Genomic DNA, 27,875 nt, shown 5'->3' with positions numbered 1-27,875 from the left:
AATTGGGATAGGGCATCGGCCTCAGCGTTCTCAGATCTCGGGATCTGCTTGATGAAGTAGGACTGGAAGTTGAGTAAGGCTTCTCTGACTTTAGCTAAGTAGGCGACCATGGTTGACTCTCGAGCTTCATATTCGCTAGTGACCTGGTTGACTACGAGCTGGGAGTCGTTGCAGATAACGATATGCTTAGCTTTCACTTCACTTGCTAAGGACAGCCCGACTATCAACGCCTCGTACTCCACTTCATTGTTGGACGCAGCGAAATTGAAGCGTAGCACATACTCCAATTTCGCACCGCTTGGCCCATACAGAACGATTCCAACCCCGCTACCCTGCTGATTTGACGAGCCATCCACATGGAGGATCCAGGACTCCTCATCCCAAGTCAGTTTCGGTCTAACTAGGAGAGAGGCCACGCTAGTTGGAGCCTCACTGTGCTCGGGCTCAGCCAACTCAAGGACCTCGGTGCTGAAAGTGCATTCTGCGATGAAGTCAGCTAAGGCTTGGGCCTTAATGGCAAGTTGCAGTTTGTACTGGATGTCGTACTCGTTGAGTCGATTGCCCACTTCGTCAATCTACTAGAGACCTCGGACTTGAGCAAGACTTGCCTCATAGGCTTATTGGTGAGGACGACAATTGTATGAGCTTGGAAGTACGGCCACAGTTTCCGAGCTGCAACAACTAGCATGTACGCCAACTTTTCGATCTCAGGATACCTCGTCTCTACTTCCTGCGACACTTTGCTAACATAGTAGATGGGTCATTGGACCCGAACTACTACTTTTGTCAGTACCGAGTTGATTACCTCATCACTCGCGAAGAGGTACAACTCCAAAATGTCTCCCTCCTCGGGTCGGATTAACACCGGGATACTAGCGAGGCACCTTTTGAGTTCATCAAAAGCGAGTTGGCACTCTTTGGTCCATTTGAAGTCTGTTTCTCTTAATTGCCTTAAAGAAAGCCAGGTAGCGATATGCCGATTTAGACATGAAGCGGCTATTCGGCCATTCAACCTCTGAACTTCCTTCAATTTCCAAGGCGGTCTCATATCTAAGATGGCTTAATTTTATTAGGGTTGACCTCAATACCACGTCGGTTAACGATGTAACGTAGGAATTTACCCGAGGTGACACAAAAAATGCACTTGTTTGGGTTTAACTTCATATTAAACTTGCGCAAAATTTCAAAAACAAAGTACAAATATTTTGTTAATTTGCTTGAAATTTGGGTTTTGACGATCATGTCATATACATAACACTCTACTTTTTTGTCGATCAACGGCTCAAACAGTCGGTTTACAAATCTCTGAAATGTTGCACTAACATTTTCAGTCCAAAGGGCATGACTTGTAGCAGTACAGGGCGAGCTTGGTTATGATGGCCATTTTTTCTTCTTCAGTAGGGTCCATTCTGATCTAGTTGTAGCCCGAATAGGCGTCTAAGAAGCTCAACAACTCATGCCATGAGGTCGCATCCACCAAACGGTCAATCTTGGGGAGTGGAAAGTAGTCCTTCGAGCAAGTTCAGTTCAGGTCAGTATAATCGATGCACATGCACCATTTACCATTAGCCTTTTTTACCAGAATGGGGTTGGCTACCTAGTTTGGGTAATGGACTTCCATAATAAAATTGGCTACGAGGAGCTTCCCAACCTCCTCGTCAACTGCTCTCCAATGCTCTGGGGCTAGGTTGCGTTTCTTCTGTCTAACGGGCCTAACTACAGGATCAATGTTCAGTTTGTGAGTGATGATTTTAGGGTCTATGCCGGGCATATTGACTGCAGACCATGCAAAAATATCTAAATTTTGAAATAAGAAACTTACATACTTAGATCGCAGGGGCTCCTCTACCAAAGCGTCGATCTGGGGGGTCTAAGCTAGGTCCTCTGTTGAAGTAGGCACGGAAACCGTCTCTTTTACGGGTGCAACTCACTCTTCATATTGCTCCACAGGTCACTCCAGCTTGAGGTCATTTGCTACCTTGGCTTTTCCTTTGAGGGCGGCAACATAGCACTTGCGAGACTCGAGCTGATTGCCTCACGCTACCCCAACTCCGAAGTCTGTGGAGAACTTCATGGCCAAATAATAGGTGGAGACCACCACACGTAGAGCATGGGTGATGGGCCGACCTATTATGGCGTTGTACGGGGAGGGAGTTGCGACCACCCAAAAGCTATGGTTGTGCCTCGCTATGCTGGGCCAGGTGCCGACCTCCACAGGTACGGAAACCCTCCCCAAGGGCCTGACTTCCTCTCCACTTAAGCCCACCAAGGGAGTGCTCGCGGGCTTGAGGTCACTTTCCTGAAGTTGAAGCTTGTCAAACGCTGCTTTGAAGAGGATGTTTGCTAAGCTGCCAGAGTCGACGAGGACACGCTTCATCTCGAAATCATTGATTCTTATCTTCACGATGAGCGCATCGTCATGAGGGTAGTGGACTCCGCGTGCATCGTCTTTAGTGAAGAAAATTGGTTCTTCCATCCTCGGTTGCTTTGGGGGATTATGCCCTTCTCTTTTAACCTCGTGGGCCGAGGTCCTGGCCGTAGTTGAGGTGCAGCCCGTGACGATCGACCCTCCAGTGATCATTTAGATTGTCCCCCGAACTAGCCTCTCTTTGGGGGGCGGCCTCTATGCCTGCTCGCCTTGTCTGTTGTTGGACTCGGGAGCGTCTCTACCTTGCTCCCCCTGTCGTCCTGTTTTATTATCATTTTGTACAAAATTTCTTAAATATCCACGACGGATGAGTTCTTCTATCTCATCGCGAAGGTTTTTACAACTTTCGATACTATGACCATGATCTTTATGAAAATGACAATACAAGTTCTTATTTCTAACATTTGGATCTCCCCACTTCACGTACGACGCATCCTTGATTGTCATGAGGATCTCAGCTCGCTTTGCATTCAATGGCGTGTAGTTCGTTTGTTCAGCTGGAGGAGCTCGGAAAGACTGATTTGGCCTTCCTCCCCGAGCTAGCTCTTTCTTCTTCTTGCTGTCCCCGTGGGTCGAGGACTCACCTTCTCTTTTCCTCTTCTCGGGCAGGTTCTCACCCTTCTGGTTCATCTCCTCCTCCGTTCCGATGAAATGGTCCAGGAGCTTGAGGAATTCAGTCACATCCTTAGGTCTGTTGACAACCACATGCCACTTGAACTCCTTGTGCATTATGCCTCTCTTGGCTGCTGTGAGCCTCACCACGGGGTCCAAGTTAGGTATCTACAGACATGCATCATTGAATCTTTTGATGTAGCTGCGGATGGACTCCCATTCCCTTTGGACTATGCTGAGGAGGCTTTCTTATGTCCTTGGGCATCTCTTGCTAGAGACAAAGTGGGAGGTGAAAACCTGCACGAACTGCGCCCAGCTTTTGATTGACTCGGGCGCAAGGTTCCTGTACCACGTGCGAGCTACTCCCTTGAAGGTGGTGGAGAAGGCTACACACATGCAGGGCTCACTTGCCCCGGCTAAGTGCATTTGTGACTGAAAATCATCTACATGATCATTTGGGTCAAATGATCCATCGTATTTGTCTAGGGGAGGTACCTTGAAGTATTTGGGCATTGGGATGACTAGGAGCTCGGGAGATAGAGGAGATGGTACAGAGAGGAGCGGGGTGGCCTTCACTACTCCCAAGCTCGCCTCTTCTTTGGGGAGTTCGGGCAGGCGCTGGGCTGTAGCTCGGTGAGCTCAGTGACATCTTCGCTGCTTCGTTGGCTCTGCATTAGTGCTACTGGCCTCTGTGTTATTGGGCATGGTAAGCCCGAGAAGGGGCTCAGACTGTTGTTGATGGCTGTGGACTGAAGAGCCTTATCTATAATCCGCAGCCAAGGCTTCGAACTGGTTCTCAACGAGCGGGATCTTGAACTGCGAAGGCCGAGGTGATGCGGGCCTGATTGGCTGAGAGTCCCCCAACCTAACTACATGTTGCGAGGTTGGGGGGAGTGACTTGTCTTTCCCTCCCGTGGGATGAGACCTGACTACCAAGAGGGTTTTGAGTTTGGGAGGTCTCTCCCCGGCGGGGTGGTTGCTCACTGCGATGGCAGGGCTTGGCCTGCTGCGTAGTGGGGTGTCAAGGAGGAACTTGTTGCTAGTTCTGGGGCAGTGGTGGAAACTGTTGTTGATATTGGTGCTGATAAACTTGGTGCAACACTAGCTGCTAATACAACTGAAATTGTTGAAACCATTGCATTTGGGCTTGCATAGCTCGCATCAGTGCACCAGGTCTACAAGCTGGTTTTGGCCGGTCACCGGATGAACAATGTAGGGTTCAACGGAAGTTGCTCCTACTATGGAGGGGAGTGGAGGGTTCACAGGTGCCATTATCTTAGGCACATTTAGAGTAGGAACCCCATCCGTAGAGATGGGGACAGTGAACTGCCCAATACAAACTGTTGGGGCCTGAAGTTGCTCCCTGATGGCACTCATTTTCTGTGTTGTGTTTGACATTGCTGGAGGAAGCCATGGAAACCGAAGTTGCATAGTTTGGTGGAAGAAGGCTTTTTGAAGCGTTTCCCACAGATGGCACCAATTGATGATGCATGACCTGGTCACTCCTAGCTGGAAGTGGCTGCGCTCCTAGTTGGGGGTGGACGAAGGACCTGTGAAGAAGAAGATGAAGGGATCCCGGGGAGCTCACCCGGCGAGAACACTCCGATGCTTAAGTTAGTAACTGGGAGAGAAAGTTGAGAGCTGAAAGAGAGAGTTGCGGAGAAAAATAAAAGGGCTAGAGTGTAGATCACGCAAGTTGCAATACCCTTGCTCTTTGGAAGTCGGAGCTCTTATATAGCGGTGCCCTGACAGATTTGGCATAACCGCCTCTGATTCTATGCTGCGGCCGTTACTTGCTAGGGCTGAGCTGGTGGGCGCAGGTAACCATTGCAGAGTACAGCCCTGCCAGACAAGGGACACCTCTCAGGGCTGGCAGGCACGATGCTGCCTGGCGAGAGACGTGGGTGCATGTCTCCAGGTTTGGCAGGTACGGTTGTCATACAGGAGATCTTCCTTTGATACGCTGAGCTACTCTTTCGCGAGCTGCCTTGTACCAAGCTACCCTGTGCCAAGCTGTAGGTGCCGTATCGAGGTGCTTCTACCCGAGGTGTTCTACTTAGGTTTGGGCAGGAGTAAATTTATTCTAACTTAGGAGGCTCCCAAGCTCAACCCAAAGTGCCTTTAGCTCAAGATGTTCCTGACTTTGGAAGAACCTTAGCTCGGGGTAATCGGAGTGTCATTTCGTAGCGATCTGCCATGCTGAATCTTGGCAGACTGGTCATGCTGAGTTGTCGCTTATGTTGAGTCATGTCCACGTGTTCCCTCATGATGAGGTTGGGCCAGATCACCCTCCATCAATAATACTAGTACTTATACATCTGTGGATTCATATTGGTATTATATTGGTATATCCCCTCACAAAGGGTCTGGTATCAGTATTGGAATGGGCCATTCTCATTCAGATTGTTTGGTTAGGTAACTTAGGTTGAATCAAAATCCCATTCCTATTCAAGGTGCAATGACATTTCCCCATTTGAGGGAATGGTCATTCTCTTGACATCCATTGGGAATGAAATCCTACTCTAGCTAATTCTAATTTCCATTCCGATTTCTATCTGAACCAAATAAAATATGGGAATAGATCATTCCAATTCCGATTTCAATTCTGATCAGTGCAAATCTGAATTAGATGCAAAATTTGTGCTTGGCTCAGGTTTTCTATTTGTTTGTTTTGTTATTACAATTCTCCATCATAAAAGACTGACGCAAAATTTGCACTACCTTCCCCCTATCTCAATTCTTTCCTATATAAAATGAGTAACATATCATCTTTCATCCTACAATAAGATCTCCATATAACATAAATGGCCAAAAGATGTAATGACCTTTTGGGGTTCTATCTTTAAAGATCTACACTATTTGGTAAGTAATCCAGTCTAATATGATCCACAAAGCTATATTAAATGAGATTCTAGGTGTAGAAAGATAGAAAGATTCATTTGAAGCTTTTAGATATTTCTTTTGCCATTTTGGGCTTCTATGAGCATTATAGGGCATAGGCATTGTTTTAAAATGCTTAAGCCTTGAGGCAAGGCGCTCAGGTTTTGCCTTAAGGCTTAATAAGCCTCACATCTTTGGTTTGAGGTTTAAGCCTTTGTTAGAATAAGGCATAAGCCTCAAGCCTCAAGGTGTGAGGCATAAGCCTCAAATATTAACATTATTTAGTGGTTTCATGCAAAAAAAAATATTTTTATCATTTTATGTATTTTTTATAGTTCAAAAGATATAAAAAAAGCACTTAAATAATTATAGGCCAAATAAAGAGTACAAAAAAAAAAAAAAAAACAATAGGGCAAATCAAGTTCTATTAGTTTCATTTTAGTATTTTAGCCTAAGAGAGTTCAGTGCAAAAAAAAAAGGCCAATCAAGTGATTGGTTTTTCTTGGATAAATCAAGTGGATTTTTTTTCTTAATATTCTAATTTAACATTCCAAGTTTGTTGTTTTTCTTATTTCTTTTCCTAATGGATTTATTTCTCTTTTTATTGTTTTTTTTTGCATATATCAAATCAACTACTTTGTTTCTTTTTTTCACAACAATTGGATGATCATAAATTTAGTACCCATTATATAGATGATTCTCCATATGAATAATTTCATAAGATTGCATTTTGAAACATAAAATGTAAAATGCTTATAATTGTTAGATGGTTGATTATTATTTTATTTAATGCTCAAAAGTTAAACCTTATTGCTTATAAACTTCTATTTTATGGATATTTGTACCTTCCATCATTCTTACTTGGTATATTTTTATCATTTATAAACTTTAATTATTTTTTTCTTAACTTTTAGGCTTAAGACTCACCTTTTTGGGCCACTATGCCTTTCGCCTTTTAAAACCTTGGGCATAAGTCTTTTTGGCTTCCTATCTTTTAGTGCCAAATAGAGAAAGACCAAATTTTGAAAATCCCAAAAGACCACAAGAAAAGGCTTGTAAAAGTAAATCAAAATTTACACTCAACCATTTTGTAATCCCATGTATTTACACCAATTTATTTTGGTTTCTAGACATTTCCACAGTTGATAGCTTGTTTACAAAAGCGTTAAAATGCACTTTTGACAAATAGAAGCGCATCTGGTGTAGTGGTATCATAGTACCCTCCCACGGTACTGACCGGGGTTCGATTCCCCGGATGCGCACATTCTCATTGTTTCTTTTTAAACAATGCTTTTCTTCTTTTTCCCGCTCGAGATCTCGCGGTTTTATCGACTTTTAAAGCCGGTAGCCCGTAGCCTCGGGTCGACCCGTTAGCAGACCGCTCTCACTGTCTTCTTTTAAACAATGGTTTTCTTCTTCATCCCGCTCGAAATCTCGCGGTTTTATCGACTTTTAAAGCCGGTATAGCCCATAGCCTCGGGTCGGTCCGTTGGCAGACCGCCAGACCGGATCTATTTCTATTAGACTATTACATTTTAAACAGTTGATTTTCCCCATTTCCCGCCCGATACCTGGCGGTTTTGTCGACATTTAAAGCCGGTAGCCCGAAGCCTCTGGTCGACCTGTCACAAGTGTTCGACATGGTAGTATCGTATAGTTGGAGCAAAGTGGAGATTGGAAGATCAGAGAGAGAGAGAGAGAGATACTGAGGGCTGCTTAGTCTTTTTGAGCCCTAAGAAATTCTCTCCTTTATTTTCGGTTTTTTATTTTTCCCTCCACCCCTGTCGACGCTATGGACTATCGTACAGCGCAGACCAACAACTGAGGAGAGGCTGAGACGTTGAGGTACTTCTCTTACCTATCTCCTTTAGCATTGCATATTCTCCCTTTTAGGGTTTGTTGTACTCTTTCATTTTTAATGTTTTGCCCTTCCTTGTAATCGATTTTTTAGGGTTTCCAGGTCTCGTTTCGTGCTAAATTACGTTCTTTTTTTTTTTTTTTTCATTTTTACTCTTTTTTTGGTATCCTCGTTTCTAGGGTTTTAAATCAATTATTTTTTTCCACAATTCACATTGTTAGTCTCGATAGCTACCCGTAATGGAGAGCTTCTTTCTCTTCATTTTCTATTCAAAGTTTCATCTCCTTTTTCACCGAATCAGATGCCTTTGTTACGGAATGATTGAAACTTTTAGATTTTTTCAGTGCAACTGATACATTTGCGTTCGTTCCGTTATTTGAGCAATGCATTGTAGAACAGATAGATAAAACGGGATTTTTTGTGCAGTTAGTGATTAGATATGAGTATTTCCTCCCCAACTATTGGATTAATGTAATCTTGGTTGAGATGTAAATGTTGATGACTAGATACTTTATGTACTTTGGACTTGCAGTGCATCGTGTTTCCTACCTGATTTTAGGAATTGTAATTTCTTTGTAAGTTGAATGCATACACTATTTATTTTTGCATTTTTGTTATGGTGCTACTACTGAATGGAAACTTGCCAGGTTTTTATCTTATACCATCTTTCCGTGCCATGTAATATAGACTCTTAAAACTAATCTCATTAATTGTTTGTTATGGTAATTCTCTGTTTGCTGTGGGTCTTTAGCAGTTTTATGTTGTTACCCTATTCCTCTTGATGCAATTTTGTTTTTAAGGCATGCATTGCACTACCGCTTGTTCTATGCAACTTTGTCAGGGGTCAATTACATGACTCCTATTCTGCCATTTCACTTTGTTCAGTGTCATAGCCATTGTTAAATTATGAGTATTTAAATAATTTCTTACCACTTGAGCCCATTTTCTTTTAGATCTATCCCTATCTCTTCTAGATCCCTGGCCCTTACACTTGTAATAGATCACTTCTTCTCACTGGTGCTTTATATGGTCTTCTCTGCACATGATCAAACTATCTAAGTCTACCTCATATAATCACCAATTTGAGCTAGGGATGCAACTTGGGCCAGGTTAGTGGTTAGCCTGAACCCAACCTGAAGACAAAAACTTCAGGTTGGTTTGGCTCAGGTTGAAGTTTGTGACAAGGTTAAGGTTGAAATATATGAACCTGAGTGAACTTTAGGTTGGGCTAGGGTTGAGGGTATAAATATTATATACAAATGTATGTATTTATGCATTCATGCAATGATGCAACTATGCATCCATGAATAAATGTATTTAGTATATGTATTATCAACAATTTCAAATTTAAAGACAACTTTCGTAGTATGATATAATTATGATACTTCTAAAGCACCCTAGCTTTGTCTTTGTATTAAAAAATAATTCTAAAATCAGTGAACCTTGATTACTTAAATGTAAGAAATGAGAACATTTTAGCAAAATGAAGTGAAGAAACTTGGCTAAACTGATTCGAACCCAAACCTAGGGTTAGAATTAGGATTAGTGTTGGGAGTTCATCAACTTGGGTTGGGTTAGGATTGGCCTCAACCCGATCTGACCCAGCCCAACTTGCACCCCTAAGTGGAGCCACTTCTAGGTGGTTTTGAATGAGTTCATTGAACCCATCCTTCCAAGGTTTCACACTTACCTATCTTGATAGTTACATTTCTACCATACTCATTTTTTGGTACATGTTTCTTGGTTGCCCAGCACTATTATATACAATATATTGGCATTTTGGCCATTTTATAAAATTTCCCTCTTAGCCTAATTGGGGTTCTCCTTTCACATAGGACTCCAGGTGCACCCTTTCATTTTGCCCATCCTGTTCTAATTCTTTGGCTGCATCTTCTTTAATCTATTCTTTGTTATGGATTATGAACCAAGACGACAAGACACTATATTGGTTAATATCTTCATATTGGTACCTTGCTAGATATGCTTTAGTAGTCGATCAAGACTATAATCATTCTTGAATCCGAAAGTAAAAAGAAAGATTTCAGATGGAGAAAAGAAGAAAAGAGGGAGAAAGCAGAAGCACACAAAGGGTTTTAGATAAAGGAGAGAGAGGGTCGAATAGAATCAATTTGCCGACCCACTCTTAATATTTATATGTTTACTAATTGTAAAAAGGCTGAATTGCCCTTAATGCTTACATGGCAGATAAACTAATAATAATGCTGAAATAACAAGCTGTAACAACAAAATTGAAATAACTACCAACTAACACTGGCATAACTAACAAAGAATACATGCTGTGCTTCCATACGAACATAGCGGGGGTCACAGTCGTGGGGTCCACATCAATGTTCTCTACATTCCCCCTCAAGTTGGGAATATATATTTTTCATTCCCAACTTGCATAGGTCTGCCTCTAACTTCTTCCTTGGAACAACCTTGGTGAGAAGATTTGCGAGTTGCATGCTGGAGGTGATATACGGGAGACACACTTCTTGAGATGAAATCCTTTCTCTGACAAAATGACAATCAACTTCGATATGTTTAGTTCTGTCATGCTGTACCAGATTGTGAGCTATATTAATAGCAGCCTAATTATCACAATACAACATTAAGGGCTTCTCATAATCAATACCCAACTTTTCAAGTAATGACTTCAGCCATAGGATTTCAGCCACACCATTAGCCATCGATCTATATTTAGCTTCAGCACTAGAGCGAGAAACAACACTTTGTTTCTTACTCCTCCAAGAGACAATGTTACGTCCTACAAAGGCACAATATCCAAAGGTAGACCTCCTGTCATCAGCACTCTCAGCCCAATAAGCATCTATATAGACCTCTATCTTCATGCATTATTCTTGAATAATATACCTCTACTTGGACATCTCTTCAAGTATGTTAATATTCTCCCAACTGCAAGGAGGTGAGTAGTTTAAGGAGAATGAATGTATTGACTGATAACGCTGACTGCATAACTGATGTCTGGTTGTGTGAGACAAAGATATAGGAGTTTTACAACCAATCGTTGGAACATAACTTTGTCTTTAAGAGGCTCTCCACCTTCTGCACTGATCTTGTGATTCTGTTCAATGGGTGTATCTGTAGGCTTAACACCCAACTTTCCAGTTTCTGCTAATAGATCTAGAACATACTTCCTTTGAGAAATAAAGATCTCGTGTTTAGATCTAGCAACCTCAATACCCAGGAAGTATCGTAGCTCACCTAGATCTTTCACCTCAAACTCTTGATGAAGGAGTTGTTTGAGGGGTTCAATCTCACTATTATCATTCTCTGTCACCACAATATCATCCACATATACAACAAGCAAGGTCAAAGAAGAGTCCACTCTTTTAATGAACAATGCATGGTCTGACTAGGCCTGCACATAGTCGAATTTTTCAAGGGCTTGTCTGAATCTATCAAACCAAGCTCTAGGGGACTACTTTAGTCCATACAAGGCTTTATTCAATCGGCAAACCTTCTTACCTGTCTTTGCATCATAAAATCCAGAAGGTAATTGCATGTAGATTTCTTCCTGTAAGTCTCCATTTAGGAAGGCATTTTTAACATCCATCTGGAACAAGGGCCAAGAATAACTGGCTGCAAGGGCTAACAGAACTCGAATAGTGGTCATCTTTGCCACTGGAGCAAAAGTCTCCAAGTAGTCTATACCATAAGTCTGAGTAAATCATTTTGCAATTAACCGGGCTTTATACCTTTCAATGGAACCATCAACATTATGTTTCACGGTAAATACTCATCTACGTCAACCGGTTTCTTTCCTTTGGGCTGGTCAACTAACTCCCAAGTATTATTCCTTAGAAGGGCATCCATTTCAACATTCATTGCATCTTTCCACTCATAAACTGACAAGGCTTCCTGCACTGTTCTGGGAATAGGAATATCAGCAATGGATGTGAGAAAGGACCTGCAAGAGGGAGATAAGCGATCATAGGACAGAAACTGGGAAATGCAGTGAGTTGTGTGACGCAGCGTGGAAGCAATGAGAACCGGAACTGGCTATGCAAGCATCGGGCGTTCGCTAGCACCTAGCGAAAACACCGATTTCTCTAGGAGAGAGAAAAAGGCAGCGAAAATAGGAAGAAGAGAACTTGAAGAAATTTTGAAAATCTGAAGTATGGAATTGATTAATAATTCTGGGAAATAGCAGTATTTATAATACATTGAGAAATTATAAAAGAACTAGGAAAAGAAATTAGATTTGATCTCCCCCGTCCGATCTCCCTTGATCTTATCCATGCATGAATCTTGGATTATCTAGAATTCTTGAATTCTTGATGAGTCTTGGATTCTTTGGATTCTTGATGAGTCTTGGATTCTTTGAATTCTTGAATTCTTGATGAGTCTTGGATTCTTTGGATTCTTGATGAGTCTTGGATTCTTTGAATTCTTGAATTCTTGATGAGTCTTGAATTCTTTGGATTCTTGATGGATCTTGAATTCTTGAATTTTGATAATTCTTGAATTCTTGAATTATCTTGGACTCTTGGCCTTATCCTAGGAGCTGTCGCCCCTAGGAGTGAGATGGGCCTTGGGATGGGCCTCCATCATTCTCCCCCACTTGGAGAGAACTTGACCCCGAGTCGTGACGAGGATAGGCAAGTGTTTATCTCTGGCAGGTACCGGTGAAGGTCAGCAACGTTGAAGGTCTTGGATATGTCCATATGATCTGGTAGGTCCACTATATAGGCATTATCATTAATCTTCTTCACGATCTTGTATGGACCATACTTCCGAGGCTTCAACTTGTTGTAGGCACCTACGGGAATTCTTTCCTTCCTTAAGAAGACCATAACCTCATCACCTACATCAAACACTTGAGGTCGGCGGTGTTTGTTTGCGGCCATCTTGTACTTGGCGTTGGATTGTTCTAGCTTCTGCTTCACGGCGTCTTGGACGGACCGGATTTGTTCTGCTATCTGTTCTGTTGAGATACCGGCACTAGGTACCTTGGGTAGTTTCACTAAATCCAGTGCATGGTTAGGGACCTTCATGTACATGATGGAGAATGGGGATCTGCTTGTAGAACTATGCATTGCATTGTTATAGGCGAATTCGGCATGGGCTATGGTGAAATCCCACTGTTTCGGCCGTTCCCGACATATGTTGCGAATTAAATTCCTTAAGGTTCGATTTACCACTTCTGTTTGTCCATCTGTCTGCGGATGGGCTGTACTGTTGAAATTAAGTGATGAATCAAACAACCTCCACAGGGTCATCCAAAGGTGATTAAGGAACCGTGTGTCACGATCTGAAGTGATGGTCTTGGGTATCCCATGTAAGCGAACAATCTCCTTGAAAAATAATTTGGTTGTTGCGGATGCATCTGCAGTTTTCTTGCATGGGAGGAAGTTGGCCATTTTTGAGAACCTATCAACCACCACGAAGACGGAGTCCATGTTCCTCTGGGTCTTTGGCAAGCCGAGAACAAAATCCATGGACAAGTCTTCCCATATAGCAGTAGGAACGGGTAGGGGCATGTAGACACCTGTGTTCTGGGTTTGTCCCTTAGCTGTCTGACAAACATAGCACCTGCTTACGATGGTAGAGACGTCCATTCTCAATTTCGGCCAGTAATATCGCCCCTTAACAACTTCTATTGTTTTGTCCCTTCCCAAGTGTCCTGCTAGTCCACCCCCATGCAAATCCCTGATGATCTTTTCGCGGAGGGAGGTGCAAGGGATACACAGTTGTTCCCCTTTCATAAGGAACCCGTCATAAATAAAGAAGTCTTTCGTTGGCTGCTTATTCACACATTTCTCCCATACCTGTTGGAAGTCTTCATCTCGGGCATATAAGTCTTTTAGGCACTCAAACCCCACGATCTCAACGCTGAGGGTCTTGATGAGAGCTACACGCCTACTAAGTGCATCAGCTACTTTATTTTGTTGCCCTGTCTTATACACAATTTTATATGGGAACTTGTCTAGGAAAGCAGACCATCTGGCATGTAAATCACTTCTTAATTGCTTTTGCCCACTAAGATATTTTAGGGCCTGGTGGTCAGTATAGAGAACAAATTCTTTTGCAATTAGATAGTGTTCCCATGTTTTCAAGGCTCTTATCACAGCATAAAACTCTTTGTCATAAGTAGACCACTTTCTCCTGGCTTCACATAATTTTTCACTAAAGAAGGCAATGAGTCTTTTCTCTTGGGACAATACAGCCCCTATGCCAACTCCATTGGCGTCACATTCAACTTCAAATAATTTATTGAAATCAGGTAAGGCAAGAACAGGAGCAGTGCATAACTTTTCTTTTATGAGAGCAAAACTTTGCTCTTGTTCTTCTCCTCATTGAAATTTCCCCTTTTTCAAGCATTCAGTAATGGGAGCCATGATACTACTAAAATTCTTAATAAAACGCCTATAGAAGGTTGCCAACCCATGAAATCGCCTGACATCTGTGACAGTGGATGGGGTCGGCCACTCCCTAATGGCTTTCACCTTTTCCTCATCTACTTTCACACCATCCTTGCTTATAATAAATCCCAGGAATAATAAATTATCATTCATAAAGATGCATTTCTTCAAATTAGCATATAATTTATTTTCCCTCAATGTTTTCAGGACCTCCCTAATATGTCCCACATGCTCAGTGATAGATTTGCTGTATATCAAAATATCATCAAAATAGACTACCACAAATTTACCAATGAAGGGGCGCAATACCTGGTTCATCAGCCTCATGAAAGTGCTGGGTGCATTGGTTAGTCCAAAGGGCATGACCAACCACTCGAACAAGCCATCTCTAGTCTTGAAGGCTGTCTTCCATTCATCTCCGGGACGGATCTTGATTTGATGATATCCACTCCTGAGATCTATTTTTGAGAAAACTACAGCTCCGCCTAGTTGATCCAGCATGTCGTTCAGCCGAGGAATGAGAAATTTGTACCCAATGGTGATCTTGTTAATGGCCCTGTTGTCGACACACATTCTCCAACTGCCATCCTTCTTAGGTGTTAATAAGGTAGGTACTGAACAAGGACTCATGCTGATTTGAATGTGTCCCTTTTTCAATAATTCTTCTACCTTTTCACGTAAAATTTCATTCTCCTTGGGATTCATCCTGTAATGTGGGAGGTTAGGTAGACTAGCACTTGGAGCAAAATCAATATGGTGTTGTATATCTCTCATGGGAGGGAGTTCATTTGGTAACTCCTCTGGAACTACATCATTAAATTCATCCAGTAGTCCCTGTATTTCAGCTGGAATTGTATTTTCATCATTAACATCTTCTCCTTTTACTACTAACAAATGTATCTCATGAGTATCCTTACATTCTTTAACAAATTCAGCATGATGATGGGTGATGGTAAGGAAATTTTTCTCATGTGCCTTTGTAACATTTTTTTCTGCAATGGGTAACAAAGTATAGCGTGTACCTTCTTTTTCAAGTTGGTAGGTATTCATCCTACCCATGTGCCTTGCATCTGTATCAAAATGCCAAGGCCTCCCTAATAAAATATGGCAAGCATCCATATCTACAATATCACAATATGCTTCATCATGGTACTTACCAATTGAAAAAGGTACCTTGCAGCGTTCTTCCACTCGTGCGCTGCCTCCTTCCTTGATCCACCCAATTGTGTATGGGTTGGGATGTTTTTCAGGAACCAGCTATAATTGTTGGATGACATCCCTGCAAATAATATTTTCTTGACTACCACTGTCAATGATTAAATTAAATAATTTTCCCTTGACAGTACATCTGGTACGAAATAATCTGTGCCGTTGAGAAGTATCCTTATTTTTCTGGGACAACATTAATTTTCTTACCACACAACTATACTCCTCATGTTCATATGGACCCTCTTCATCCTCCCCATCAGGTCCACAATATACCTCTTCCTCTTCCCTTTCTACCATATTAACTGCCTTCCTCCTGGGACAGTCACTGGATCTATGTCCAACCTCATTACATTTAAAACATTTAGTAGGAGCAGGCCTTGCATAAGGGTTATTGGGTTTAGGAGGGTTGGAAGGATTACCTCGAGTATGTCCTCCTGTAGTAGCCTTACCGGCGTTACTTGTACTTGCCGGGTGAGAAGGTTATGCTGCCGGAACTGACTTGTTCCTGTCGACAGTTGCCGGTCTGTTGTCGCTCCCGCTGTATCGGCGATAATTATCACTGCGTGCTTTGTCCTGGAACATTAATTATGCTTTCAAGGCTAGGTTTCTTGCTTCCTGCACACTAAGAACCATCTGTACACCAATTTTATCTCTGATAGACGGTCTTAAACCGCTTAGATAACGGGCTGCCTGCTGGTTATCACTTTTAGATAATTGATTTCTTTCAGCCAATCTCAAAAATTCAGATGTATATTCATTAACACTACGAGAACCATGCGCCCACCTCTGATAAGATTCAAGCATATATTGTTTATAGTCAGGAGGTAAAAATCTACTTCTAATTAATTGTTTCATGCGCCTCCAGGTTCGAACAGGACCCCTTCCTTCTCTCATCCGGGTCTCTCTCAACCGTTCCCACCAAACAGATGCGCCTCCCTTTAATCGGAAAGCTACTAATTTTACCATTCGTTCCTCTGGTATTTCCATGTAATCAAAGAACCTATCGACTTCTGTGATCCAATCCAAAAGTCCCTCTATACCAAGATCTCCACTAAAAGTAGGAATATCTACCTTGAGTTTAAATTCATCATTATTCCTACGGGGGTTGAAATTACCTTGATTGTGCCAATTTCTACCATTTCTGTCGTTGCCGGGAAGAATTGGAGCACCACCAAATTCGAAATCATCATCGCTGTCGTCGTCAAGAACTGGATGTTGGGACGCAGTAGCGACGGATGGTCTGTCGTGGTCGTCTCCTGCGACCTGCTGTGGATTTTCCCGGATTCATGGGACAACCTCCCGTAACAAGGTTTGCAATTGTTCAATCACCTCTGCCAACTGCTGTTCGATGTTACGTGTGGCTGTACGCTGCTCTTCGATTGCTCTCCAAACAGCTGGGAACCCCTGATCTCCGTCACGGGGTGGGTTGCGACTGCTACCGTCTGGGCTGGACATGACTGGGCGAATTCCCTGCTCTGATACCACCTGACGCAGCGTGGAAGCAATGAGAATCGGAGCTGGCTATGCAAGCACCGGGCATCTGCTAGCACCTAGCGAAAACACCGATTTCTCTAGGAGAGAGAAAAAGGCAGCAAAAATAGGAAGAAGAGAACTTGAAGAAATTCTGAAAATCTGAAGTATGGAATTGATTAATAATTCTGGGAAATAGCAGTATTTATAATACATTGAGAAATTATAAAAGAACTAGGAAAAGAAATTAGATTTGATCTAAACATCTCAAACTTGTAGATAGGATCGAACTCTTCTTGACTTGATCTCCCCCGTCCGATCTCCCTTGATCTTATCCATGCATGAATCTTGGATTATCTAGAATTCTTGAATTCTTGATGAGTCTTGGATTCTTTGGATTCTTGATGAGTCTTGGATTCTTTGGATTCTTGATGAGTCTTGGATTCTTTGAATTCTTGAATTCTTGATGAGTCTTGAATTCTTTGGATTCTTGATGGATCTTGAATTCTTGAATTTTGATAATTCTTGAATTCTTGAATTATCTTAGACTCTTGGCCTTATCCTAGGAGCTGTCGCCCCTAGGAGTGAGATGGGCCTTGGGATGGGCCTCCATCATTGTGAATGTGGTGCAATGCCGTTTCCCTTTACGGAGTGCAACAAGGAGGTCAATGTCATCCAAAGAAAGCGAAATAGCAACAGTGGAAGGTATCTCAGTGGGACTTGGATCTGATAAGGGGACTGTAGTACCTGGGTCTAGATCCGCAGAAGGAACTGGGGCTGGCCTGGACTGCTGATGACCGAAATCAACCTACCTCCACCGCTTGTGATAGACTTTCAACTCCTGACACCCCTGACAACCCTCCCCATTACATCCCTCATCACTCAATGGAATGGGTAAAGGAACTTTAGATGAGTTAGCCCCACTCTCACAAACCCCATTCTCCCCATTCTCACTACTCTCCCCCTGAGGAGAAACCCTAGGGTAATAGGGTATTTCCTCAAAGAAAGTAATATTCATCGAGACAAATCTCCTCCTGGAAGTAGGTTCATTAGCAACAATAATCCTTTTGAGTTTGTGCATAACCGAGAAAAATGCATTTGGAGGCCTTAGGGTCAAATTTGGAACGATGAAGTACAAGAATCTGAACAAAGAAGGTGCAACCAAAGGTTTTAAGGGGAATAGTAAATAATTCTTCATCTGGGTATAGAAGGTTAAACGAAGGCTTCAAGTCAAGAACTCGTGAAGGAATGCGATTAATGAGATACACTGCTGTGAGAATAGCATTGCCCCAGAAACGGATAGGCACATTGGAGGTAAATAATGCTTCTAACCACCTCCAAAATGTGCCTATTCTTCCTCTCGGCAACCCCATTCTGCTGTGGTGTATAAGGACAAGTACTCTGGTGAATAATCCCATGAGCAAGTAGATAAGAGGCCAATGGCTTGGTAAAGTATTCTTTCGCATTTTTAGATATGAGGATTTTGATTTTGATCCCGAACTGGGTTAAAATCATTTGATGAAAGGTCTGGGTCAGAGCAAGAACCTCATCTCAAGAACGCATAAGGTAAACCCAAGAAAAATAGGTCTAGTCATCAACAAACAACAAGAAATATCTGTACCCCCCACCCCATAGAAGGGATGTGATACGGGCCCCAAACATTGGTGTGCACAGCATCAAAAGAATTACTACTTCTTTTATTACTCAAGGAATAAGATGTTCTATAATGCTTTGCAAGTTCACAACTCTTACATATCAAATTTGACATTTGAACAGACTCAAACAAATTAGGAAACAAACTCTTCAAAGACCGAAATGATAAATGACCTAACCGATTATGCCAAAGCATAACCGGGCTAACAGACTGAGAAACAAAAGGCTTCTTATCTTCATGATCTTTCCAATGAGAATTCTCTCCAAGCAGATAGATCCCATTCGTCTCACGGCTAGTCCCAATCACCTTCCTGTTTCCAAGTCCTGAAAAACACATCGGTTAGGGAAGAAGGTTACTAAACAGTTCAGATGTTTTGTAATACTACTGACTAAAAGCAAGTTAGTATCAAGCTTAGGAACATGCAAAACTGAGGATAAGGAAATGGTATTAGACAACTTGATGTCTCCCTTGCTAGAAATGGGAACAAGGGAACCATCAACAATGGACACTTTATCTCTACCAGAAGATAAGTGATAGGTAGTGAACAGTGATGGTAAGCTAGTCATATGGTCAGATGCACCTGAGTCTATTGCTCAACAATGTTCAATGTTACCTGGAGCTGAAGCATGGTAAGTTGAGGCCCGAGTACCTGAATGAGCAAAGGTTGATGTGGAAGGAGTTGATGATGACTGAGATGATTGAGCTGATTTCCCAACCTCCTTTTCCAACTGTGTTAGGGCAGCCCGAACAGCAGCTAAGGTGTCTAGAGGCGTGCCTTTTGTGCCCGATGAGGATGCAGAATCGGTATTAACAACCATATGAGCATTACCCCTTTTGTTCCTCAGTTTTGCTGGGACTAGATGAGGGTGCAACTTCCAACATGTGTCTTTAGTATGCTTAGGTTTCTTGCAATGTTCACACACTAGATCTCGCTTATCTTCCTTCTTCATATTCCTTTCTGAATCACCCCCAGACTTAGGTTGAACTGTTGCCAAGGCTGGTGGGAAGGGTTGATACTGCATCATAACCTTTCTCCTAGTCTCTTCACTATGCACCAATGAGTAGGCTTGAGATAAGGTCACACTGTCCCTTGTTAGTATTTGTTGTCTCACAATATCATAATCAGAATTCAGACCAGTTGGTAATTCAAAAACCCTATTAGTCTCAACTTGCTTTCTATGAGTCTGTGCATTCTTTTGACTTTCCCACTCAAGTGTTTCCAGATGGTCAATTTCATGCCACAGAGATTTCAAAGTAGAGAAGCAAACGAAGACTGGTTTCTCTCATTGCTTGAGGTTATTAACCTCGCACTTCAATTCATAGGCCCTAGCAACATTAAGGGGTTGGGAGTAGGTCTCTTTCATGACATCACAGATTTCCTTGGTTGTTTTTGCCCACAAATAGTTTCGGCTGATATGTGGCTGCATAGATTTGTACAACCATGTCATAACTAAGTAATTTTCCATAACCCACTTAGTATACATTTGGTCTTCCTTGGATGGTTCTTTCACATCTCTCCATAGGTAACTAAGTTTTCTTCTACCCCCAATAGCCATCATGGCCGATTGGGCCCATTCTAAGTAGTTGGATCCATCAAACCTCATAGTTGTAATCTGAAATACAGTCTCAGAGATATTACCAGAATTGCTAGTCCCAAAAACACCTTCCCCCTGATTCTTGAACTCCATTCTTGGTTAAGAATTAGCAATCAACAGCTTTTAAAGCTACTGTAATAGAAAACAACACTTAAACAACTGATAACAGCCAGCCTAGGTCTTCCACAAACAAGGGGAAAACAGAATTCTGTATGAACTCAGTTCAAATCTGATCTGAAACCAATCGACAGTTTTGAATTTTAGGGTGAACCCAGTTCAGATCTGATCTGAAACCAGTCAACGGTTCTGAATTTTAAGCTGTCCAATTCTTGATAAAGGTTCTCACCCCCAAAAAACAGGCTTGGAAGCTGAAACAAGTCTAGAACTCACTTAGAAAACAATCTGGAATGCTGAAACAGATTTAGGAATTTCCCAAAAGGTGATAAAGAACAAAAAACAATTCTTTGCCGCACCTTCCAAATAGGTCCACAGTCAAGTCTGGTCGTAGGGTTAAAAACAAACCCTAGATAAAACTCCAGTGAACTCTGATCGCCTCTGAGAAAATAAGGGAAGCTCAGCCGCTCCTTCTAGATAAGTCCAACCTATCTTTGACTGATGACGGTCTCAAGAAAAGATAAAAACTTACCCAGAAAACTCTATTCGCCACCTTCAATCTTGGCTTGAACCCTAATATTGATCCTTTTAACCTTCTTTGATTCTTCCTGATTACCAAAACACTCTCCAAGCCTCTACAAGCCTTTGGACAGTTGCAAACCCTATTGGTAACCTCCAATAATCAGCCAATGAACAGTTCTTTCTAAGCTTCCAGCCCTAGGCAATTCTTATGTGGTCGGCTGGATTAGACACACACGAGGAACCCTAGATTGGCTCTGATACCAATTAGTCGATCAAGACTACAATCGGTCTTGAATCCGAAAGTAAAAAGAAAGATTTCAGATGGAGAAAAGAAGAAGAAAAGAGGGAGAAAGCAGAAGCACACAAAGGGTTTTAGAAAAAGGAGAGAGAGGGTCGAATAGAATCAATCTTCTGGCCCACTCTTAATATTTATATGTTTACTAATTGTAAAAAGCTGAATTGCCCTTAATGCTCTGAAATAACAAGCTGTAACAACAAAACTGAAATAACTACCAACTAACACTGACATAACTAACAAAGAATACATGCTGTGCTGCCATACGAACACAGTGGGGTCCACAGCCGTGGGGTCCACATCAGTGTTCTCTACAGCTTTTATGCTATGGTTCCTTCCATTCAGCCATATGATGAGTTAGAAAGCAACTTGTCAAGAAAACTATGCCCATTCTACCTTAATGCTCTACAAAGAGTGTATGGTAATAATCAGTGCTTGATTGTCTTATTTTCTCTAGACTAATAACAATTACAATTTCAATTTTACTTCGTTAATTTTCTAGTTAACCCTATGAACCTTTTAGACTCTATTTTCATTATTTTGGCCCCTTTTTATGTCAGCAAGTATTTGAATGGCTTCGTTACAGGCATCATTAAGAGTAAAACCTTAAGCAAGTAAGATCAATGAAAAAAAAGAAAATCTTAATCAGGCAATTCCCTCCTCAGAGATGTTTTGTATTTCTTTATTTCTTCACTCATGTTCTTATTGCTTGATTGATTTTTTTTTCTCTTATTCATGTTGTCCTTTGATCTGTTAAAATCGGAAAACATAATTTATAGATTAGGACAACTGAGCTGGCCTAGGTTAGGGGGTATTCTTTTGTTGTGAGACCTTGGGGTGTACAAATTTGTTTCATCTGTGCTTGTGAAATAGAAGTTTGGTAGTCTCCCTCCCACACTCAGCCTGATTACACACCAAGGAAATAGATGCTTTTTGCACAGTTTTCAAGGCGCTCAGGCGAGGCTAGGCGATTGGGGGGCGCCTGCCTAGTTGCCCAGGTGATGAATTTTTTTTTTTATGTTAAAAAATAGATCCTAGGGTAGTTCCCTAGGTACCATAACCATATTTCTTTAATAAATATTCATGGTTTTCATAAGAAAAGTATACATTTCATATTAAAGTAGTAGCAGTAGCAGTTGCAGATTGGGATTGACTCATTATTCAATTAGTGCACTATTTAGAGGCCATTTGATAACAACTAATGATTCTGAACTGAAAAGCTTATTGCTTTGACTTTTAGTGAATAAGTTGTTAAGGTGGTTGTAGGTTCCTTAATGGCTAAAACTGAAGTTGGGTAGATCACTATACCCTTGAAAATTTTATTATTTAAATATTTTAGCAACTAAAAAATAAAGCAACAAGTCTTTAAATTGAGCAACTTTAGTTGTCAAATGGTCCCTTAAATAACATATTCATTTCTTGTTTTCTTTTAGGTAGAGTTAGTTCTCCAATTTCCTGCCAGATGCTTTTTTTTTTGTATTTTTTATCAGTAACTATTGCTATTGAATTAAAATAAAGAAAACCAAACACATATGCAATGTGTGCATTGTATAAACTTCATATTCTTTTTTTATTGGTAACCCCTCAATTTTCTCCTTGTATCTTCCCCATTTTCCTCTATACAAAGAAAAAAGTGTGCTGCTTGCATAAGATAGGCCAGTAGTGGATGTTAGAGTCCTGCGACTTTGAATCTCTTTTTCATATGCACCATAGAAATTCATTGGTACCACCAAATACATTATTTTGATTTGATGAGTGCCATTGGCTAAGTGTTGCTTGTGATTTGGGTTCAAGGAACCATGGAATTTGTTGATTAGTCAGTGGATTGCTTGTGGTTGCTAGAACTGAATGTTAGCCACTCACCTCATTGAACTATTAAAGTGCTACTGAGGTGCACTAGCTGACTCATCCAAGCCTTTTGGTGTTTTATTTATTTATTTATTTTTTCATTTGAGAACTGGATGTCTTAATTTTTTAGTTAAGTTTTTCTTAGAAGTTAATGTTATCGTTCCAACACATATTTGCAGCAAGCACATTTTCTAGGATGCCGTCTTTTGAAGATTGCTTGATTTCACTGTGGCCCCCTAGCGAAAACACACGGCAGGTTATTGTGGAGCGAATGTCCAATAATCTTTCAACTCCATCCATATTTTCTAGGAAGCATGGCCTTCTAACCAAAGAAGAGGCTGAGGAGAATGCTAAACAAATTGAAGAAGCAGCCTTTGCTGCTGCAAATCAGCACCATGAGGAGTCAGATGATAATGGTGGTTCTGCAGTGCAACTTTATGCCAAGGAATCTAGTAAGCTCATGCTGGAAGTTCTTAAAAGAGGCCCACAAATCAAGGAGGATGAAGGCAGTCTGATATCTGACCAAGATACTGCACCTCATGCAACATTATTTGATATATCTGGAGGTCGTCGGGCCTTTATTGAGGAAGACGAGGCAAAGGAGCTTCTAAAACCATTAATGGAGCCAGGGAATGCATACACTAAGATATGCTTCAGTAACACGAGCTTTGGGATTGGTGCAGCCCATGTTGCAGAACCCATCTTAGTGTCGCTCAAGAACCAATTGACGGATGTAGACCTTTCAGATTTTGTTGCTGGACGGCCAGAAATGGAAGCCCTTGAAGTAATGAATATATTCTCGTCAGCCTTGGAAGGTTGTGTTTTGAAGTCCCTAAACCTCTCAAACAATGCAATGGGTGAGAAGGGTGTCAGGGCATTTGAAATGCTGTTGAAATCCCAGAATAACTTGGAGGAGCTCTATTTAATGAACGATGGCATTTCCAAGGAAGCTGCTCAAGCAGTAAGTGAATTGATTCCTTCCACAGAGAAGCTTAAAGTCCTTCATTTTCATAATAATATGACAGGAGACGAGGGTGCATTTGCTATTTCTAAGGTCATTATGCGTTCTCCTGCATTGGAGGATTTCAGATGCTCCTCTACAAGAGTAGGTTCTGAAGGAGGTATTGCCCTGGCTGAGGCACTAGGTACATGTACTCATTTGAAAAAACTGGATCTGCGTGACAATATGCTTGGTGTTGATGCTGGATTTGGCTTGAGTAAAGCTCTTTGAGGACATACATCTCTAACTGAGGCTTACCTCAGCTATCTCAATTTAGAAAATGAAGGGGCAATAGCTCTTGCTAATTCTCTGAAGGAATCTGTATTGGAGCTGGCTGGGAATGACATCACCATTGAAGCTGCTCCGGCCTTAGCTGCCTGTATAGCAGCTAAACAGTTCCTTTCTAAGCTTAACTTGGCTGAGAATGAACTGAAGGACAAGGGTGCTATTCTGATCGGAAAAGCACTGGAAGAAGGCCATGGTCTATTAGAAGAAGTTGATTTCAGCACTAATTCAGTAAGAAGGGCTGGGGCGAGGTCCTTAGCACAAGCTGTAGTAAATAAGCCTGAGTTTAAGTTGCTAAATATCAATGGGAATTGCATTTCTGATGAAGGTATTGATGAGGTAAAGGAAATATTCAAGAAATCACCTGATGTGCTAGGGCCCTTTGATGAGAATGACGAGGAAGGGGGAGAAGGTGGTGAAGAGGAAGAGATGGGTGATGAAAATGGGGATGAATTGGAATCGAAACTTAAACATCTTGAAGTCAGCAATGAGGAAAAGGAAATATTCAAGAAATCACCTGATGTGCTAGGGCCCTTTGATGAGAATGACGAGGAAGGGGGAGAGAAAGGTGATGAAAATGGGGATGAATTGGAAACCAAACTTGAACGTCTTGAAGTCAGCAATGAGGAATAGCAGGCTATGATGGATTCTGATATCAACTTTTAACTTGTTGAAGAGGTTTAAAGGATTTTTGTTGTGATATTTGGAATTGATCAGCTCATTGTATCCTACTAATACAGTTACTGATTCTGTAACTCAACCACTCGAGTCAGTAATGGGTCATGTTTTTTTTTCTCCCCATTCCAAGAACACTGGTTTAATAATTTATTTTTATTTCTGATGTTACTTTAGTGAATTGGAATGGATTTTGTTCTGCTTTTTGCTTAGATGGTTGATATGTTTTGAGTTATGCTGGTATGTGTGAGTTGTGCTAGATTCAAATTTCCTCACAAATCCAAGTCTTTTGTGGCTTGATGGCCTCAAAATGACAAGGGCAATAGAGTTTCGATTACCAAAAGATTTTCATTTTCACACTATTTAGCAAATAACAGTTATATATTTTAAAATTTGTTCTAATTGCAATGCAACTTAATTTTGAATTAAATATTACTAATCTTATCGCTGGGGTTATGGTGAATTGTATTTTCTAATAAATTCAGGGTTCATTTGGTTAATTGTTGGAATTGGAATCAAAATCCTTTGGAATCAGAATCAGAATGGTCTATTCTCAAAATCTGTTTGGTTCAGATAAGAATGGGAATGGGAATTGGAATCAGCATGAATGGGATTTCATTCGTAAGGGTAAGGGAGGGTCAAGAAACGGCCATTCCCTCAAATGGGGGAATGCCATTAATAGGAGTGGGAATGGGATTTTGATTCCATCCAACCAAACAGTTGGAATCGGAATAGCCCATTCCGATTCCAATTCCATTCCCACGAGCCAAACAGGGCCTCAGTTTTTACCACTTTCTCAAATCTGTGAAAATACATTGGTCATGTGATGATTTTATGCACTTTGAATTAAATTAAAAGTAATAATAATAACAATAAAGACTTCATTTTTAGTACTTTAGGCTCAGTTTGGAAGGAGTACAAATACAAATATGTACTGTGCAAATACATACAAAATAATATAAAATACAAGGTTTTGCACTCTACAAATTTGTGTTTATACTCCTTCCAAACTGAGCCTTAGTGTTAAAATCAAAGTTCAAAGCATCAAAAGACAAAGAATATAGGAAAGTCAAACTTAAAAGATGTATGATACCTTTGAACAGCCATGCGTACAGTCGAAAAATTAGGATACACATGGGTATGCACTTTGCTAGTGAAACCTCAATAAATCCTAATGATTCAATAGCGCTAAATTCAAGTCTTAGATGTTTATAAATGAGGTATATACATATAAGACACATTTATGTGAAGTGTGAACTATTAGGACACACTTGGAAAATGTTAAAAAGTATAGAATAATTAAAGATATTAATTTTTTTGACACTAATATTATTCTAATAGAAAAGTAAATTTTAAATTTAAAACAGAAACTGTTACCAAAATGAAATAGGTGTAGTAATTCAAGTAAATTTGTCTTAGGTCAGTTTAGAAGGAATACAAATACAAATATGTACAATACGAATACATACAAAATAATATAAAAATACATAGTTTTGCACTCTACATATTTGTATTTGTACTTCTTCCAAACTGAGCCCTTACTACAAATATCTAAATGCTCTCACGGTCTCACCCCAAAGATTTTAAATGTGCAAAGCTATTCTCTTCATCCAGTTACTCAATTTTACAACATTGAAGTTTTTAGAAAACGAAATAGTTGGTTATCATTAGAATTTCATCTTTCAGAGTAATACTATGGCATCTGGAACCCAGGTAATTGGTCCAACACCCCTCCCCTCAAATGACTGTTTCCCTTCCCTCTACATATTTGTATTTTTGATGCAAATGCTAGCTCAATACATAAATGTATTCTGGGTCAGTTTCACAAGCATTTGGTAAGCATATATCCATGTACTGATAATGACAACTATCACAATTTCTAAGACATGTTTGTATTCACAATTGATACAAAGTTTGTATCAATTTTTTAAGCTCAGTTCGGAAAGAATACAAATACAAATATATAGGGTGTAAATACATACAAAATTTAAGGTTTTGCACTCTACATATTTGTATTTGTACTCCTTCCAAACTGAGCCTTAGGCTGTGTTTGGTTGTAGTGCAATTTTATTTGCACTAGTACAAATGCATGGGAGTACAATGAAAAAAATGTAAATTCTTGTTTAATTTTGTTTTTGGTTTTACTTTATTTTGGTTCAGATATTGATTTACTTCATTTATACTGCAATCAAACAAAACAAACTAAAATTTAAAACAAAAACATATCAGAATTTTCTCAAATCATTTGACTATCATAGTTTTGCATGAGTGCAAATTTATTTACATTGCAACCAAACACAGACTTAGATACAAACTTTGCACTCATAGTTAATTAAATGTAAAAAAAGGTGGATTTCAGTCTTGGAATCTGTGCAACAAAAAACCTTTTGGTTGGAACACAGAATTAAACTAGTTTGTATTCATGAAGCTGTCAAGAGAAGTTTTTGAATGGTATATATTTGTTTTTGCCCTAGAAATAAATGCAACCTTAGTAACAATGATAAAAAAGGACTGGACTAGACTATGACAAACAAGATCTAAGTAGATACGATGACAACATTCCTTTCTCCAACTCAACCTACCAAAATCATATAAATCTGATCTCTAATTCAAGATTCGATATAATCGAATCGAATTTGAATAATTCGAATATCTAATCAATCGAATTGGATATGACATGATTTGATTTGATAAATATATGAATTCAACCAATTATTTAATTCTTATATATAATGTATAAAATATTTAAATGTCTTATATAAATTATATGAATAATTTATCTATTTATATACTTTATATAAATAAAATATTTATTTATATATTTATTAATTACCTAAAATAACTAAATGGTCGAATTCGAATTTGAATTTGAATCGAGTCAAATATTTGAATATTTAATCAGATTCGAATATTAATTTTCAATATCCGTTGTATATCAAATCAAATTCAGATATCAAATTTTCTAATCGGATTCAAATTTAGATATCGACTGATTTGATTCAAATTTGATTTGTTTACAACCCTATGAACAAGTGGAAAACAAT

General features: G+C 40.4%; 1 non-coding gene and 1 pseudogene across 3 annotated transcripts; both read left to right on the top strand.

Annotated features, from left to right (window-relative positions):
- Window positions 1–7,111: 7,111 nt before the first annotated feature.
- On the top strand, window positions 7,112–7,182 carry TRNAG-CCC (transfer RNA glycine (anticodon CCC)). The gene has a single exon. It is a non-coding gene; the product is annotated as a tRNA-Gly (tRNA).
- A 357-nt stretch (window positions 7,183–7,539) lies between these two features.
- Window positions 7,540–25,043, top strand: LOC148861839 (RAN GTPase-activating protein 2 pseudogene; annotated as a pseudogene). 2 transcript variants are annotated; one of them, XR_016112423.1, is made up of 2 exons: window positions 7,540–7,765; window positions 23,051–25,043. The product of XR_016112423.1 is annotated as an RAN GTPase-activating protein 2 pseudogene, transcript variant X1 (transcript). The 2 variants fall into 2 exon arrangements; XR_016112424.1 differs by lacking the exon at window positions 7,540–7,765 and adding an exon at window positions 14,370–14,771.
- Window positions 25,044–27,875: the final 2,832 nt, after the last annotated feature.

Source organism: Nelumbo lutea, chromosome 4 (assembly GCF_056320005.1).
Source record: "Nelumbo lutea isolate HS-2025 chromosome 4, American lotus-T2T, whole genome shotgun sequence".
NCBI classification, from domain to species: Eukaryota; Viridiplantae; Streptophyta; class Magnoliopsida; order Proteales; family Nelumbonaceae; genus Nelumbo; species Nelumbo lutea.
Note: the sequence above shows the minus strand (reverse complement) of the source record. Positions and strands in the feature narration are given on the sequence as shown.